Source organism: Gopherus flavomarginatus, chromosome 5 (genome assembly GCF_025201925.1).
Source record: "Gopherus flavomarginatus isolate rGopFla2 chromosome 5, rGopFla2.mat.asm, whole genome shotgun sequence".
NCBI lineage: Eukaryota > Metazoa > Chordata > Testudines > Testudinidae > Gopherus > Gopherus flavomarginatus.
The window spans coordinates 18,524,133-18,534,663 of NC_066621.1; positions in this window are offsets into that span (position 1 = coordinate 18,524,133).

Sequence of the window (10,531 nt, forward strand, 5' to 3'; positions counted from 1 at the left end):
GGCAAGATTGAGGGGGAATGAGGAGAAGGAATCTGAATTGATGAGGGGGGAGAAAGAGAAGATAGAGAGACAAGGGGAGAAAACTGGTAGGATAAGAGAAGGGAATGAGAATAGATGAAATAGAGCAGGGAGACACTGAACTTTCCACCCTCAGATTTGGTTTATTTTACTGTAGTTCCCTAGCAGGGCATGGGGAGCTGAAAGGAGGTGAGATAGAAGGGACAGTATCCCAATGTAAGCCCTTGGACTAGGGAGTTTAAGGGCTGAGTGCAGCCCCTGTCCTTTCAAAATAGTCCTGCTCACACAATTAAAACACGTTAAGCTAATGGCCACCACCATGTGAAACTGGCACTGCAGGTTCACTGGGGTATTAGAGGGGATGACTTGATTCTAGTTCTCAACCCCACCCTGATTTTGCACAATTTGGTAGTTGAGTATTTTGCATTTACCTAACAGGAAGGATCAGGTTCTGTCCAAGTTTGTGGTGTTTTCCCCCACCAAAACCATACTCCCTATTGTTCCCCACGCCCCCTGCAAAAAACCCCAAGCCACTCACTCCCCAGTGCCAGTGGGACTCCAACCTCCCTCTGGATTTCCTCCTTCCTGCCTATCCTCTACCTGTTCTGCTACTTCCCACAGTCTGTCCAGTTACGTTAACTTCCACTTAACCTGAAGAAGCCTTTTCTGGCAGCCTTAAGACCTCCTTTAAGAGAGTCTCAAGTAGCATCTTTATTCATTAGAGAACCCAACGCTCTCTCCCCATCCCATCCTTTTCCTGCGAGGCACCAACAAAAACCTGCAGCTTCGAATGCTAATCTAGCCCTGTCTGGACAGCAAAACTAAAACAACCCCCAGCAGTAACTCTGCTCCCCTTAAGCATTCCTCTAATACAGGATCACAACAGAACTATGCAAAGCCAGAAGCTTCCAGTCTTTCTTCCCCCTCCCTAAGCTTTCAGGTTTCAAAACAAAAACAGATGTTTAAGGGACTCTAGCATTTTAGTTTTAATTCACTGACCCTTTCAGAAAAACAAGCCAAGGCCATCCGATTGCATGAAAGGGGAGGAAAAAATTGCAGATTTCTCAAGATAGTGGAAAACAGTTTAAAAACTATTAAAAACTAGCAATTCCAAGAGGGGGTTTTTCAGTTCAAAGAACCACTGCATCTCCCTCATTTTGCTTAACCACTAGCACAAAAGCATTTGTCAGAACAATCTAGATCCTCATAGATGCTAACCTGTTACTGAGATCCCAGCCCCCTCAGAAGCAGCTGTAACCTCTCTACTAACAGGTGCTGTAGCTCATCTTTGATCTCTCATTCTGCCTCCATCTCCCTGCTTGTAGACAGACCTCCCTCTTTCAGGAATGTTTCAAATCAAACGTCTACATTTTACCAGCACTTCATCCTGCAATACCATACAAAGTTAACAAGTCATTCTCAGTGGCACTGGTAATGTAGACAGTTCTGGGGTAAAATACACCAAGAGATGAGCACATATTTTTATGGAGGGCAGGGGAAGGGCTGGTGGCAGACCCAAAAATATATTCAACTTTTTCTGGTTCATTTCAAACCAAAACTGAAGTTTTCCAGTTTCTTCACAACACAAGAAGAAACAAATTGCATTTCTGATAGAATAAGGCATTGTTTAACCTGCAGCATTGTTTGTTGTGTTTCATTTAAGGTTCTGGGTCGGTGTTTTACCCTTTTCTGAAAGAAATATTAAATCTACCTAAATTTCTGAACAAAATTTTGAAGATTTCACAAATAGTTGTTTTCCAGCACATTTACTAGGCAACTGACAAATTGCCCTCAACCCTAAATGCTACATTCATTTAACAGCACACAGCAACAAAGCAGAAATTTAAGACCTTATCTACACTTAAATTGGTCCCATTTTTATTATATCTGTTTAGAAACCAATTTAACAGTATCAGCAGGAGCCCCTTTGTGGGTACACATCTGTTTAGAGTGCCTTCATATCAGTTTAGCTTAAGCCTACAGAGAATCAATCAATAAGGCACCCTTAAACCAAAATAAGTTCACACACACGAGGCTGCTGATTTTTAAAAAGGTTTAGTTAAATTAGTGTGCCTTTTGGGTTTAGTCAAGGCTTAACACAACTTGAATCCAATATTCATTTGAAAAACTACAGGGAAGTTAATCAAGCAGCTTAGAATTTGGCCAGGACCTTGAGGCTAAGAGTACTTTTGTGAAATGCATCATGGGATCTTTCCCATGTCCAACCAGAACCCCAGTTTCACATGGTCTCCAATAGATTGTACCTGCAGCAGTGGCTTGATACTGACAGAGGAATGAGCACCACCTACTGACAGGACTCCTATAGCACCTAGGTTTTCCTTAGTCTTGTCTTCACAGTATTAATTTCTCCCACATCTTTGCCACCTGGAAGATGTGGATGGGGCTTTTGCAGGAGGCAGTTGGCTGAGTTAGATGATGCAGCTAAACTCAACTCTTCAAGCAGCTGGAGTTCTGCAGTTGTCCTACTGTAAACCAGCTCTGCTTCACTTCAGAGGAAGTACCACTCCTTGGATGGGAGAGCTACCTAGAAAGTCTATTGGCTAGAAGTTGTAACACTGATGATTCAGTAGGTCGCATGTGTGAAAGTTCCTCCTCTACCTTGGTGGGTCCTGCGCTTATTGGCAGATTTGCTCACCTCAGTGATCTTCCCCTCTTGTGGAACCCACAGTCTGGGTCAGCTCCTCCTGTGTCTGATCAGGAGTTGGGAGGTTTGGGGGGAACCCGGGCCTGCCCTCTACTCCAGGTTCCAGCCCAGGGCCCTGTGGATCACAGCTGTCTTATAGTGCCTCCTGTAACAGCTGCATGACAGCTACAACTCCCTGGGCTACTTCCCCATGGCCTCCTTCAAACACCTTTATCCTCACCACATGACCTTCCTCCTGGTGTATATTGCTTGTCCTCCTCAATCCTCCAGCAGTACACTCTCTCTCAGCTCCTTGCCCTCTTGCTCCCAGCTCCTCACACATGCTCCTTCTCCTCTGGCTCCTCTCTGCCTGACTGGAGTGAGCTCCTTTTTAAACCCAGGTGCCCTGATTATCCTGCCTTGATTGGCTGCAGGTGTTCTAATTAAAGTAGCTATCTTAATTGGCCCCAGGTGCCTTGATTAACCTGGAGCAACTGCCATTTGTTTACCAGGGTACTAGGAATGTGTTTAGCCTGGGGCTAACATACCTGTTTCTCAGTACTGTACCCATCTGGCCTTGCCCCATCACACGTTACTCTGTAGGTCAGTACTCCCCAGCCTGAGGCTAGGGAGAACAGCTTTTGAGATGAGCTAAGAGGGTCTTCCTAAGACTTAGGCTCACTAAAGGTCCCATAGTACTTTTTTGCAATATGCACAAGGACACTAGCTTCAAATTTCCAGTTGGGGTAACTCTCCTTCCCATTCCCTATGATTCAGTTTAACATAGGCTTCAGCTTTGCTGCCCTGTGCTGCCATACACCATTACACAGCTGGCTCAGTGTACTTCAGAGGTGGCTGCAGTACAGTGCTGGCAAAGATGGTCTTGGATGCTTTAGAAGGAACGACGCTCCATCAGTGACAGAAGCATGACTAGGAAACAATCAGAAAGCAACTGGCCCCAACTAGCAGCCATGCACAATTCCCTAGTCAAGGGCTCTCTCCCGCAAGAGCCTGGCATTCCATACCACTAACAAGGCTGGAAAGAAGTGGCTGCTGTAATTCAGATGGGCTCAGTAGCTCCTATCACTACTGAAGATAGAAAATAGCTGTAAAAATAGCAGTGGTAATAGCTCCAAATGGTATCAGAAGCAGGCTACGGTTTATGAGTCTCCTGAACTAGCTGGTGTTTCACATCCCATCAGAAGATGATGAATGTGGAGGGATGGAGTCATTTTTTTCCCTCGCAGGAAGCTCCTCCAACAAGTGTGATTTTATCAAGATTTCAGGCTTTCTATTTTATTTTTTTTTAACTCCTGTCTTCAGGCCCCGCTCTGTCTTCTCACTAGCAAAGAACATTTGCTTTTTCTGCTATTGATTGATTGCCTTCCCCATAGCCAGCCTGCCCTTGCATGCAGAGCTAGCAGAACAGAGCTCTCCTTTCCTCCTCACTCCCAGACAACCAAGGAGAACAGCATGTCTGCTCCCAGCCACCCCACTTCCTAACTGTAGCCAGCAAAGCCTCTGCCATGCCTAGCCTGAGACAACAAAGGGGATGAGAAGCTTGTTCTTAAATACAGCTCCCCTCTCCTCCAAATCCCATCCCCTTGGGAGAAGGGTAAGGTAATTACAGGCCATGTGCACATAAGGTGCCTGATGTGTGCACATGGAGACAGGAGTGAACCCCATGGGGGGCAGCACACTGTGCATATAGGCTGATTAGTTCGTTTTCTGTGCAGACTGCTGAGGGCGGTGACAGCTCAGGAGCAGCAGAGGGGACCATTGAGGCAAAGACCAACCTGTAGCCACCAACAACTGAATGCAGGTTAGAGCAGTAGCTCTCAGCCAGGGGGACATGCACCCCCTGGAAGACTTCTGCATACCCCTGGGGCACATCAACTTATCTAGATATTTGCCCAGTTGGACAGCAGACTACATAAAAAGCACTAGCAAAGTCTGTACTGACTTTTGACTTATTGTACTGATATTTCAGTGTATAGAGCAAAATAAACATTTATATTCCAATCTATTTATTTTAGAATTGTATAGTAAAAATGAGAAAGTCAGCACTTCTTCCAGTACAGGTGGCTGAGACACTTCTGTATTTTTATGTCTGTATTTTGTAAGCAAGTAGTTTTAAATTGAGGTGAAACTTGGGGTACAAAAGACAAATCAGCCTCCTGAAAGGGGTACAGGAGTCTAGAAGTCTGGCAACACAACATGAGCACACAACAAAGCAGAAACCAGACAGGCCCTGTTCAGCCTGCATCCCATGGCATTTGCATGCTATGCACCCTCACCTCCCACAGCAGCCTGTGGCACTCACTGCCCCCGGTTGGCCCTGTCAGCAGCACAGTTCTCACCCATGTCATGTCATGGGGGGAGCAGGTCTGCAGTGTAAAGACTTTCATCAATCCCAGCCATAGCTCTTGAGCAAGTAGAATGCAAGCAGCACCAGCCATGCTTCCTGATGCATAAGGCAGCTCAGCTGTGCTCCTGCTCTTGCAAGGTTATATCTGGTTGCCTGCTTGCTGTGCACCAATCACCATGCTCAGGGTCTTGAGCTCAGATCTATCTCTGCCCTGATCCCCTCCCAGAAAGAACAAAAGGCTGCCATGGGACTCAAGACATCCCCACCCAGCAGGAGCCTTAGCTCCAGCCAGCCACCAACAGTTTCATGCAGCCTGGAAAGCCATTTAAGCAGGAAGTTTTTCCCAGCCAGCCTTCCATGACAGGCGCCCTTGGCTGGCTGCAGAGCACAAGAGCCAGGACAGTCGGACCAAAAACAGGCACTTTCTATGCAGTCCTAGCAAAGCTCTTGAACGTGTTCTTGTGAGGAATAAAGCGAAGTTCAACCAAGCAAGTCAGGGCACTGCTGGAGATGGGGGAGGAGAAGTGAAATGCACACCTGAGTTTGACACTGACCTGCAGCCCCCTGCTATTCTTGTCCTGGGCTCCCCCATGCAGCTCTGCCAGGGCCCCTCCGTGCCATTACTGTCCTGACCCCCACATAACAGTGCTGATGCCCCCAGTTCTGCCCTGTCTGTCCCAGTATTGCAGTTCTGAGCCACATTCAGTAGCTGTACCAGTGGCAGAGGATTGCTAGTGAACCATGTTGGGGGCATGAACACTGGGGACTTGCATGGGCTGCACAGGACTCATTAAACAGCTCTTTGGAAAGCGCTCCCAACCCGCCTCACCCCTGCTGGGGCTGCTCAGCAAAGGCAGCAGTGCCAGGACCCATTGCTGCATTGGCACTCCCTGCTGGGATGCAAGAGCAGACCCTCCCATCACAGTGCCTGCCTCTTCCAGAGAGGGATGTTAAATTAACAGCCAGGAGCAGCATGTAGGATTAAGACCAAGGCAAATTGGCCTCCGTGAGTGAGATCACTGAGGGGCAGAGATGCAATCAGCCCCAGAGGAGGAAAGGCAGCAAATTAACCCATGGAGCCCCCAAGCTACAAACACTCATCCCCCTGCTGTCCTTTATCATACCAGCCACCTCCCTACTCCTCCAGCAGCCATTTGAGGCAATGCTGTTCCCTTCCTAACCTCCAGCCCTGTGTTTTGCTCACAGCCTGTCCGGCTGCCTAGGGATGTTAGTCTCACCTGAGTTTTACCACAGCAGCCAGCTCACTGGATGGGCCAGAGGCATCTCCAGCAGCACAAGAACACTGGCCGTGCCAAAATGAGGGAGCAAGCAGCAGAGGGAGGAGAGAGATGGGGATGGGGTCAGAGGGGTATTAATGGAAAAGCCAAGACTAATGAGCAAACCTGTCACTAGCCCAAGTGGGGACAACCTAGCTGCCAGAGCTGCCAAGACTGCAGCAAGATCCAATCCCACAGTGCAGGGAGCCCGCAGTTAGCAATAAGTCTCCACAGCCCATTCAGCCCTCAGCCTGCCTCTGGCAGCAGCCAACAGGAGCACAGACTACAATTAATAACTCATTTTTGGTGCTGCAGCCACTTCTCCACTAGGAACATGGCAGAGGCCCACCAAACTCAGCAGACACATGCACCACCCATCAGCCTTCAAATGGAAGCAGCTTTCAGTTCTCCCAACGCCATCCTGGGGTAACAGTGGTTTAAGGGCAAGGAGACAGTTTCTCACCCAGTCTGCAATGTACAGCCACACCCAGCCTGGAGAACAAGCAGCATCCTTGACATACAAGTCCAGCACAGACTTCTGGCATCATGGAAGTAAAAATAAATAGCCCTTCACAGCCAGGAGTGGCATACAAAAAAACCCTGGGAGACAGATAATTAGGTGGCCAAGGACTATGCTATTTGTTTCCTACCTTCCCAGGCACACACCAGACTCAGCAGTCCAAGGTGACACACAGCAGCTTGTTGGTCCTGACAACAGATCCTGCTTTTCTCCCCTTCCAGGGGACCAAAAGCCCTCCCAGCTTCCTGCTTTATGGCCTGTTGCTAATTAGCCCCAGCTGGGGCACCTGTCCTCCATGATTGGGGTGGTTTCTGCAGCTGTGAGCTCTGGCGCAGGACCTCCTGTTAACCCTTTCCTGTACATACTGTCCCAACACACTAGCCTCCCCAGAGCGCTTAGTGTGCAGTTCTGCTCTGAAGATCAACCAAGTAAAATTCCACCTTCTTGCCTCACAGATCCACCTCCCATCACTCCCTGTGTATTCAGAGTCCTAGCTGTTGAGTTCCCCAGCAAAGGAAGTTACAATTGTGGTGCTCCAGCCCTAAGTGATTAATTTGGGGCTTGTTTCCCCAGCTCCCCAGGCACTCAGCTTCTAGCACTGTTCTGGAGCATCGACCCACCTGGAGCAGTCAGCGCTTGGAGCAGCATTGTCTGGCCCCAAAAGGAACCACTCTCAGCCCTAACTGTCAAGATGCAGAGTTAGGCTCCCCTAGTGTGACAGCTGCCATCTTAGCCAGCCAGAGTAGGAACTGAATGAGGCCCCTCCGCCAGCTGAAAGCCCCTATAGTTAGGGGCAGGGACTGCATCTTACTGTGTGTTTCTATGTTCCCAGATCCAAATGATCCCATTTGTTTTTCCAGCTCCCCAGCAGCAGGGTGCAGGCCCAGCACTGTCATTGCTGTCACATTTCCACATGCAAACTGCAGGATCTGCCACCCAGCTCTGCAAACCCAAGAACACCAACTAGTACAGAGAAGTACCCAGAGCTGAACTGGTCGAGGTTCACTCTCCACTTGCTTTAGCCACACAGGGGGCCCCTAGGCTACAGACTTTCCATCCAGACCTGAACCTCAAACTCCTCCCCTGGAAATGGGGGAGTTTGTGTCTGGGCTTGTTTGGATTATTTATGACTTCAGGTTACACTAGCGTAACGAAGCCCAAGCCACACTCAGGGCCCAGTTGTGCTCAGTGCTGTACAGACACACAGTAAGATGCAGTCCCCGTCCCTACAAGTAGACCACAGATGGAGTAATATCCCTCTTTGACAGATGGAGGACTGAGGCACAGAGAGATTAAGTGATTTACCCAAGGCCATACAGAGACTCTGTGGCAGAGATAGGACTTGACGCTCCATTGCCTGAGATACAAGACCTTCCATCCCACATTGGCTCTGGGCCTTGGGTCCAATCTCTAGTTTCCGTTTCTCTCCTGCAGCCGCAACCTTTACTCTGGCAGTCCAAGACAGGGGTTCTCACAACAAAATGTTTGGTGGCTTCAGAGTGCGGCTACCAACTCTTGCTGGTGGCTGCTCTGACAATTTTGCCTAAAATACTTAATTAACTTTAGGAAAAACAAATAAATATGCACAGATACATGTCCAAATTATTGTAGTTTAATCTATGTAGGGGTTTGGGCTGTTTTGCACACTCAATAATAAAAATAATGTACAGGTGTCTTTATTCTTTACTGCACCTAAACAGAATAGAAACACAAATAAGGTGCTTTGAATTCTCTTTTTTCTTGTTTTCTTTTTTTTCAGACTTGCTAGCTACTAAGTGTGCTGTGAAAAGTGATATTAACAAACAGACAAATATCACTTTTCACAGCAGATTTACTCAGCTCCGGCAAGCCCGGGGGCAAATTAAGCCCTGGATAGGGAGGTGAGTACAGAGGCAGTGGGGCCCATGGGCAATGGGAGAGGCAGCAGGGGCCAGGGGTGATGGGAAAGGGTGAGCTCAGGGCCAGACCCTGCCACCGCACAGCCAGGGAACGGAGCTCTAAGCCCCACTCCAGGGGACAGGTCCTGGGGATGGAGCCTGAAGCTCCATGGCTAAAGTCTGCCACCCACCACTCCAGGGCTGAAGCCCGACCTCACTGCCCCCAGGAAGGTGGGAAACTCACTGGCTGCCTGCTCCTCCAGCTTGTACATCTCCAGAGGTGGGCAGGGTCTAACCACTGCTGGTGCCCCTGGGGAAGGGCAGCTGCTCCCTCCCCCAAATCACTGCCCAGGAGGCTGTGACTGCAAGAAAAGCCCCAGTGGCAGCATTTGAGAAATGCTGGTCTAAGTGCGCACTCTTGCATGCTGTATCCTCCATGTCTCTGGCTGCCACCTGACCACTGAGAGCATTTCAGAGGAAGGATTGTTTGGTGCTGGGTTTAATAAGCAGCACACTGGAGTGAGCTCAGAGGTGCCAAGAGCCACATGTGGATGAGTGTCTGAGCAGCCTGCTGGTAGGAAAACAGGCCGAGCCTCAGTGCTGTGCAGCCAGGAGTGCTGGGACCAGGGGGCCTGGTGACGGGGGAGCACTAGGAGGAGGGTCAGCTTCACTGCTGCAGGCATCAGTAGAGTCACATGAACAGGACCCAGTGGACCGGGATGGAATACTAAAGGGCTGGGTCACACAGAACATTGACTAGCTGCTCTAATGGCACCTGCCACATAAGCAGAGATGGGTCTGCGCCACCAAATGCAGACACAGCCTGGGTCCTGAAGCAGCTTCATCCCTCTCCATAGAGCAGACCAGCACCAGGGCTGGACCTACCCTCTTCCCACAGTGTAGCCGTGCACCTGGGTCCAGATCTGGATTCACCATTCCTCACAATGCAGCCACACACCTGGTCCCGATCCATCCCTCTCCACAGTGCAGCCACGTACTAAATCTGGATTCCATGCCTCCCCCCCCGCCACGCCTCTAAGTGTAGACACACACCAGATCCAGATCCATCCCACCCCAAACGGCCAACACATACACCAGTGTCAAACTTGCCCAGAGGCATTCAACTCTGGCAGCTGCTGTAAGCCCATCTGGAAGGCTAATGATTAGCCCTAGTGTATCATGCCAAGCTGCAATCATTGTGGTACAATTGTTCCCAGATGCCAGCACACACTCACACAGCCTCTTTCACCAGTCTCACTCCCGCCCTTACCTTAATCAGGTGTCTCTACACCCCATGGGGGCTGGCTACCTCTGCGTCCAATTTCACCACCAGTGGTGTTTAACCATTGTGACCCTATGGGTGGAGTGTTCCAAGCTCCAGTGCTGGTGCATGGGCAGTGGCAAAGCCTAGATGATTGGTAGAGGCACCCTAATAGGCTGGGAGCCCCAGATGAAGGAAAGGAGTCTCAAGTGTTTACTGCAGAAATATGGCCGCAGAGACCATATTCTCAGCTTCTCCCAATAGGAGGCACTGTGTGGGAGGCTGTAGCTCTTAGCACTTGTGATGAAAGAACAGCGCACGCCTGGGCAGGACGAGTGGCACTGCTCTGCCTATGGATTCTTTGCAAATCAAAACCTGTTGTATTGCACCTTTGTGTACAAGCTGCAGTCATGCAGGAGGCAGGCAGCCCTCCCGGGGCGAGAACATAATTAAAATGCTAATAAACCTGACTCGCAGAAAGGCTCTTTGCACTGTGTGTGCCTTTTTGAAATGGTAACAAAAGATGCTGGTTGTAAACAGGGACTAAAGGCCCCTTTCAAAAGGCT